At 44.3% G+C, this 7273-nt stretch overlaps 1 long non-coding RNA gene across 1 annotated transcript; it reads left to right on the forward strand.

Annotated features, from left to right (window-relative positions):
- The first annotated feature begins 2043 nt into the window (after positions 1-2043).
- LOC108447913 lies at positions 2044-6175 on the forward strand. Its single transcript, XR_001863615.1, has 3 exons — positions 2044-2135; positions 2357-2358; positions 6151-6175. It is a non-coding gene; the product is annotated as an uncharacterized LOC108447913 (long non-coding RNA).
- Positions 6176-7273: the final 1098 nt, after the last annotated feature.

Raw genomic sequence — 7273 nt, forward strand, 5'->3', positions numbered from 1 at the left:
ATCCTGCGAACTAGCTCAAACCAGTCTCAAAGGCCAGGGGTACAAAAGAGCATGCGCAGGGGAGAAAGGTGAAAAGTTCAGGACAAGGAAGACCTCCTGACTTCATCAAAAAGACCCTCGGAGACCCCTACCAAAAACACCAAACAACACTGCGTAAGCGCAATGCAGATGCAAATGACTTTTGGGTTCATTATAATACGAAGCGAGGCTGGGTGGGGCTAGGTGATGAATATGTATAGTCGTGTTGCGAAACTTAATGAATATGGAACTTGCAACCCGATAAATACCGAGCTGAATGCAGCTGTCGGCACGCATGATTTTGGAAGAGCGATCCCCCGTGCGTCCCAGCTGGAATAAAACATACCTACTTTACTACTTATTTAGTAGTGGAGTTCTTTCCGCTCTTCATTTCAAATAAATACCTACTTTTATTCCCTTACTCCTGTCTAGTCTCTGTTTCTAGGAGGCCTCTTAAGGTATCATCCCCTATTTTAGCTTAAACCATCACTCCTTGTCCTAGGCCCTGCTAAAACCTGTCCCAATCTTTTTTCTAAGCCCCCTTTAAGTATTGAAAGGATTTGTATAATATATCTGTACAATGTTTGTATCCCTCCTTGCCAAACACATTAGGTCCTGGATGTAAAATTCCACGGAGCCCACACTCGCCATCCCTAGACCTCCATTCTCATGGAGATTTCTGGGGACCTTTCCCGAAGCTGGCTTTGAAGAGCTAAAGCCGAGTTAATTTGCATTGCAATTCAGCCTTTGACAGACAGTTGGAGCCAAGGCATTGTTAACCTAATTGTTTTGCTAATAGCACCAGCGTGTGAGATTCACCAAAGGCACTTCCAACAAAGGGGATAAAAGGAGGCTTAAGAAAACAACACCCTTTTCCTGACATCATTACTGGGTACAAACAAACGGGGTCAATAACAGACACACTTTGCTCTTTTGGGGGTATGTCATCTTTTTCAGAGCAGTGAAAAGCCATTCAGGGTAGGTAGGAGAGAGCAAGTCAGGCTGAAGGCAGGGCAGAGGCAGTGCAGGCAGGGTCCTGGCACTCTCCCATCCTTTGCGGACATTAGGAATAGCTAAGCTTGTAGCCATGCTTCCATTTTTACACCTTATTTTCAGAGCAGAACTCTCAAGCAACATTCAAAGTCCAGGTTACAAGGCCATTTTGGCTGTATCTGAAGTCTCCTTCCACTCCAGCAGTTCACACAGACAGAGCAGATTCAAGCTATGAGACCTCAGGTATGCAAAGAAAACCCTTCTTCAGGCAGCCTTGCTATATACTGAGCAGCAGGTCATAGGGAGACATAGACCTCATGCTCTCACTCTTCTCATGTAGCACCACAAGCTAAAATCATAATTTCAGTGCTGGTGCTCTAGGGTACTAGCAGACACTCCAAGGTTCCATATGTTGGAAAGAAGATTCACTGCAAGTGGGTGCAAGGGAGATTCATTTTGTTTGGTTCTGGGGCCCCCAATATAAGAAGGATGTGGACCTGTTGGAGCGAGTCCAAAGGAGGCCACAAAGATACACAGAGGGCTGGAGCACCTCTCCTAAGAGGACAGACTGAGAGAGTTGGGGTTGTTCTGAAGAAGGGGCAGTCAATAACTAACTCATGTAAGCACAAGTTAACTATTGAGAGACAGCAAATGTTAGTTCAGACAGAAGATGTTAATTACAAAGCCTGAGAAGCCGAATTCACCCTAATCTTGTCAAGATAGAGGGGACAAGGATCATCTCAGAGACTGCTGAATCATTCCTCAAAGGACTACGCATGCCCAGGGAGAAAGGTGAAAAGTTCACTGGGAGGATGACTACTGGCCTTCACCAGAAATACCCCCGAGGAAGAGGAGAGGTCTTCCTCAGCGTGACCACCAGGACACACAGCTCATGCGTGACCCATATGCTAATGACTTCCGAGAAATAATTTGTATAACCACATCTGTCCCAAGGAATGTGATGAATATTCATAATTTAACCCTTAATATTGTGTTGTAGAGAGCACCAGGTGTGTGTGTTTGGAGGAGCGATCCCCACACACCCGGAGCGCCGAATAAAGCAAATACCCACTTCTCTGACTCTGTCTCTGAAGTGTCTCCTGGCCCGGTTGTGGCATGATTCAGTTCCATCTGGAGAAGGCTCCAGGGAGACCTTAGAGCACCTTCCTGTACCTAAAGGGGCTACAAGAGAGCTGGAGAGGGACTTTGGACAAGGGCATGGAGGGATAGGACATGGGGCAATGCCTTAAAACTGACAGAGAGAGGTTTCGATTAGATATTCAGAAGAAATTCTTGACTGTGAGGGTGGTGAGGCACTGGCACATGTTGTCCAGGGAGGTGATAGATGTCCCATCCCTGGAAGTGTTAGAGTCCATGTTGTATGGGACTTTGAGCAACCTGGTCTAGTGAAAGGTGTCCCTGCCAATGGCAGGGGTGTTGGAATGAGATGATACTGAAGGTCCCTTCCAACCAAAACCATCCTGGGATTCTATGATCCTATAAATGAGAAAAAAGCCTGGTGAGCTGGACCCTTGCCTGTGCTTATCAGGCAGGGGGAAAAACACTCCTTTCTCAAGCCCTGGGAATCGATCCATCCAAATCAAGTGTCCATCAGCAGCTATAGCAAGCACTGGTGCTGGCTCTGGGGGACTCATTCAGCCATGGAAATATTTTGATTCATCAAAGCACTCACACATGCCTGACTTAAATGATGTGCTTTGATAGCTGAAATTCTGTTAGCTTTCTGGTTTTGCTGTATGAACTTATCCTATCATTCTGTTTCCATTCACAAACAGCTACAAAACCTAAGGGACCTAGCTAACCAAATTACAACAGATGACCCGTCCTGGCTAGACAGTTTGTTTGACGGTTGGAGCTTTGCACCCTGGCTAAGGGAACTCTGTAAAATAGGCTTGATTATTCTAGTAGTAATACTTATAGTTTTAGTAGCAGTACCTTGTATACTTCAGTGTGTGCAAAAAATGACGAGTAGGACTGTGTCTAATATCTTAGTTGTTCATCAGAACGGGGGCATGGTGTTGGGGAAGATGAAACAGGAAAGCCTTATAAATATGATTGCCTGACAAAAGATTTTGGGAATATGAAAACTACAGGCAACATCGAAATGAAAGCCACTTTTGAAATACCAAGTCTTAGTTACTGAACAACTGGAAAACAATGGTATGGCCGACTGAAGGTAATCCCCTCTTGATGGAACAATACCCTCTGCTTGCAAGCAGGTCCAAGGGTCAGAGCAGACCCTACTAGCTCAGCAGAAGGGGTCCAAAGAGTAGTTTTTAGAAGTTAAGATGTAACACTCTATGGTAATATAAGAACTCTTATAGGCTGTATGTAAATGCTATAGGATTTGTATCTTGTATTAGATTGGTTAGTGACAATTACCTTTGCAATAAACCACGTTCCAAGATCTGACTTCAGAGATCTCTCGTCTCCGTCCGTCCCGACCGTCCAACCCACCCAAGCTCCTACATGGTTTGACCACACAAATGTTGTATTGCTCAAGTTTTGTAGCTAGAGAGAGGTTAAAAACAAGGCAAGTCTCCTTACCCGGACTCTCTTATGCCAATGATGCCTTAAGAGGCCTCCTAGAAACAGGGACTAGACAGGAGTAAGGGAATAAAAGTAGGTATTTATTTGAAAGGCCTTCAAAGGTACACCCTGGGGAGCCAGAGGCTATTGCCAAGATGGACCCCAAGATGGACAACAGCCTACTTTTATTCCTTTACTCCTGTCTAGTCTCTGTGTCTAGGAGGCCTCTTAAGGCATCAGGCTGAGCACGGTAGGAAAAGTGGCTAGAAGGAGAACTTGCTGGATGCTTTGTTCTCCTGGATAGACTTAAAACTGGACGGAATTTGAAGTCAAATCTCGGTAATTATCAAGGAAATTAAATATATAAACATATATATTAAATATATATAATATCTCCCTAATTCTAGTGGAAGAATTTGCTGCTTGGAACGTAAGATGCTGGTATAATGATGTCCATCAAAGAAGAATATACATGGTGCAAGGATCAGGCAGGACCCAGTGTGCTGTGGAGAAAGGAAAAATGAATGGGGGCCAGTGTTGGAGGGTGTAAGGCCCCAAAAACTGGCTCGACAAGCCTTTTAAAAGGGCTTATGGTTTTTTTATATACTCTGAGTTAGATGCACGGGAGAAATACCAACAAGATATTCTCAAGAGGTCAAAACAACAAAAAAAACTTCAGAAAATCAGAGAACGTTGGCAAAAGGTTAGACCAGCATTCAGTCAACATAAAACACTTCTCAAAGCATTAACTTAGCCCATTCAACTTAGCAAACTCCAAGCCCATCCAATTCTAAGTTATTTAGAACTCTGAGAAGAGGGAATTAGAAGAAAAAGAAGAAAGAGAAAGAGACAGGAGATATAGAATAGAGCAAATATATCTGCCACTCCTAGTTCCAGGGATGTTCAGCTGATAGAAATTCCAAGACGAGGTAGGGTCAAGACGTGCTTGCCTTGTGTCTTGGTGCAAGTACCCTTTGGCTTTCCTGGGCCCTTCCCCCAGGCAGGACTTCTAGTCATCTGGCTACTCAGGAACTGGGTTGGGGGTTCTAGAGGCAGGGTGTGGAACATTGCAATCAGTGTGCCAGTGATTTCCTTCGTGTTTGTTGGCACGGTATTTTTCTTCAGTGAGGTATGGCATTTTACATATTCCTTGTTCATTTAGTAATAACATCTCAAACATTAGGCAATTTAACAAAACCATTTTTGATACTTGCTGGACTTTTAAGATGAGCTCCAAAATAGCATGGTGTGTTCAATTTCAGATTATTTATTGTTTATTGATATTGCAATGTATTGCACTCCTTGTCAAAAAATACAGACTTTAAGGATAGATCAATTTCGAATAGTTAGGCTGCCTTGCCTTTTGGGGTCCGTAATCTTACAAATCCAGGTATCATTATAACCCAAAAAAATATATATGTCCCAGATTATCACCCTTATCCCTCCCACCAACCAGGTTTCAGGGGGATCCCCAGAACCTGTACCCAAGGAAAGAGGGAAAAGTCAGTGACCACCATGGGTGTTGTGGGTTGATGCTGGCCAGATGCCAGGCACCCACAAAAGCTGCTTGCTCACTCCCCTCTGCAGCTGGACAGAGGAGAGAAAATTTAACAAAGGGTTCATGGGTTGAGATAAGGACCCGGAGAAAACACTCATCAATTACCATCAAAGGCAAAACAGGATCAACTTAGAGATATAAGGTGAATTTATTACTAACAAAATCAGAGCAGGATAATGAGAAGTAAAATAAACCATTAAAAACACCTTCCCCCCACCCTTCCTTCTTTCCCAGCTCTACCTCCTACCCCAGCAGCACAGGGAGATAGGGAATGGGGGTTATGGTCAGTTCATCACCCATAGCTGCTTCTGCTGCTCGGGGAGAGGAGTCCTTCCCCTGCTGCCCTGTGGGGTCCCTCCCATGGGAGGCAGTTCTCTGCGAGCATCTCCAACATGACTCCATCTCATGAGCAGCAGCTCCCCGTGAACTGCTGCAGCGTGTGCTAGTTTGGACAAATTTGGAGGAAAAATATTCTCTGATAGAAGGCATGTTACAACCATTCTTCCCCCACCAGGTTTGGGAAAAAAGAAATTTTCCTCTGAGGAAAGTGAAAGAGATAAAAACTATTTATTTAACAAACACACAGGAAAGGGATAATAATGCTAAATAATGAAACCTCTCAGTGTGGAGAGAAACCTGAGGAAATTTCAGAGTCCTTCCATAGTCTCTCTCCCTCTCCTTGGAGCTGGGTCATGGTGGGCCCACCTCCGGGGCCTTGATGAAGAACTCTCCCGATGTGTTCTGATGTTGAAACAGTCCAAAAAAGAAGAAGAGAAAAAACTCAAAGTCCCAGGAAAAACAAAGTTCAACTCTCTGTCTCTCTCTGGAGAAAAAGGGCCGAAAACTGGCTAAAAAGCAAGCAGGGTGCTTCCCCTGCACCTCTCGCCATGGCAGGATGCAGAGGAGTGTGTGTGTCCTTGAACAACTGCTTTGAAAGTTCGCTCGGTATTTTTTTCCTCTCCCCCCTCTCAGGCTCAGTTTAAAGGCACAGAAAGGCAAAAAATTAATTTCTGGGCATAGAGCAGCAATAGGGGATACACATCATAAAGTCACCCCAAGACAAGTGTGAGTCACTCTTCCACGGGGTGCAGTCCTTCAAGGACAGGCTGCTCCAGCCTGGGGACAGGGTCCCTCTCTCCACTGGTCTCCCACAGGATCACAGTCTCCTCTAGGCATCCACCTGCTCTGGCGGGGGGTCCTCCACAGGCTACAGGTGGATCTCTGTATCCCCCGTGGGCCTCCATGGGCTGCATAGGAATCTCAGCTCTGGTGCCTGGAGCAAAGATATAACAAAACTTGAGTTGTTCCAACCTCCTCCACATATTGTTTCAGTCAGGGTCTTGGGTTCAGACCAAATACTTTTCCAACTTTACCAAACCCTTCATTGGTTCTCAAACCCCAAATCTTTCTTCTTTTTTTTGTCAGCTTAACCACTTATGCCTTCTTTCTCTACAGCTGAAACAAACTTTCTCCCTTCTTCCAGGGTTCATCAACAGTTCAACATCCCCTTCTTTGGCACAATTATGCTTTACACATCGCTTACCATTTCTACATGAGCTTCCCTCGGTATAGTAATTTTATGCTTTGCTCTGAGGAGGTAGGAAGAGGTACACAAATTTGATTCCATAATCATATGAAATCCTATGTGAGCTCCCAAAACTAAATTGAGGGAGAAATATTTTCCACCCACTGTGGCAACCAGAGAGGAAGTAAAAAAATTTTAAAACATTGCTTGCAACAAACATATAAAACATATGCAAACCTAAATATCTTAAAACTTATCAAGATAAAACCATGTCAACAATTGATGCAGTGAAGAACAACAACTCTTTAGTCCTGTCACCACTTCATCTTCTCATGAAACACCTCTCCTTTTGGAGTACTAGTAAGAGGAGACAAGAAACTCCGTCCCACCTGAACCGGTGTTCCGGTTTGGCCAAATTTAGAAATATATATATACTCTGAGAGAAGGCACAACCACCCCTCCCCCCACCAGGTTCGGGAAAAAAAATAAATTTTCCTCGAAGGAAAGTGAAGAAGATAAAACTATTTATTTAACAAGCACACGGGAAAGGAAAATAATGTTAAATGGTAAAATCTTTCGCTGTAGAGGAAAAACCTGGGAAAGTGTTCGAGTCCTCCCTTTGGTCTCCT

This window comes from Corvus brachyrhynchos, unplaced genomic scaffold, assembly GCF_000691975.1.
Source record: "Corvus brachyrhynchos isolate BGI_N302 unplaced genomic scaffold, ASM69197v1 scaffold707, whole genome shotgun sequence".
In the NCBI taxonomy this organism is placed as follows: domain Eukaryota; kingdom Metazoa; phylum Chordata; class Aves; order Passeriformes; family Corvidae; genus Corvus; species Corvus brachyrhynchos.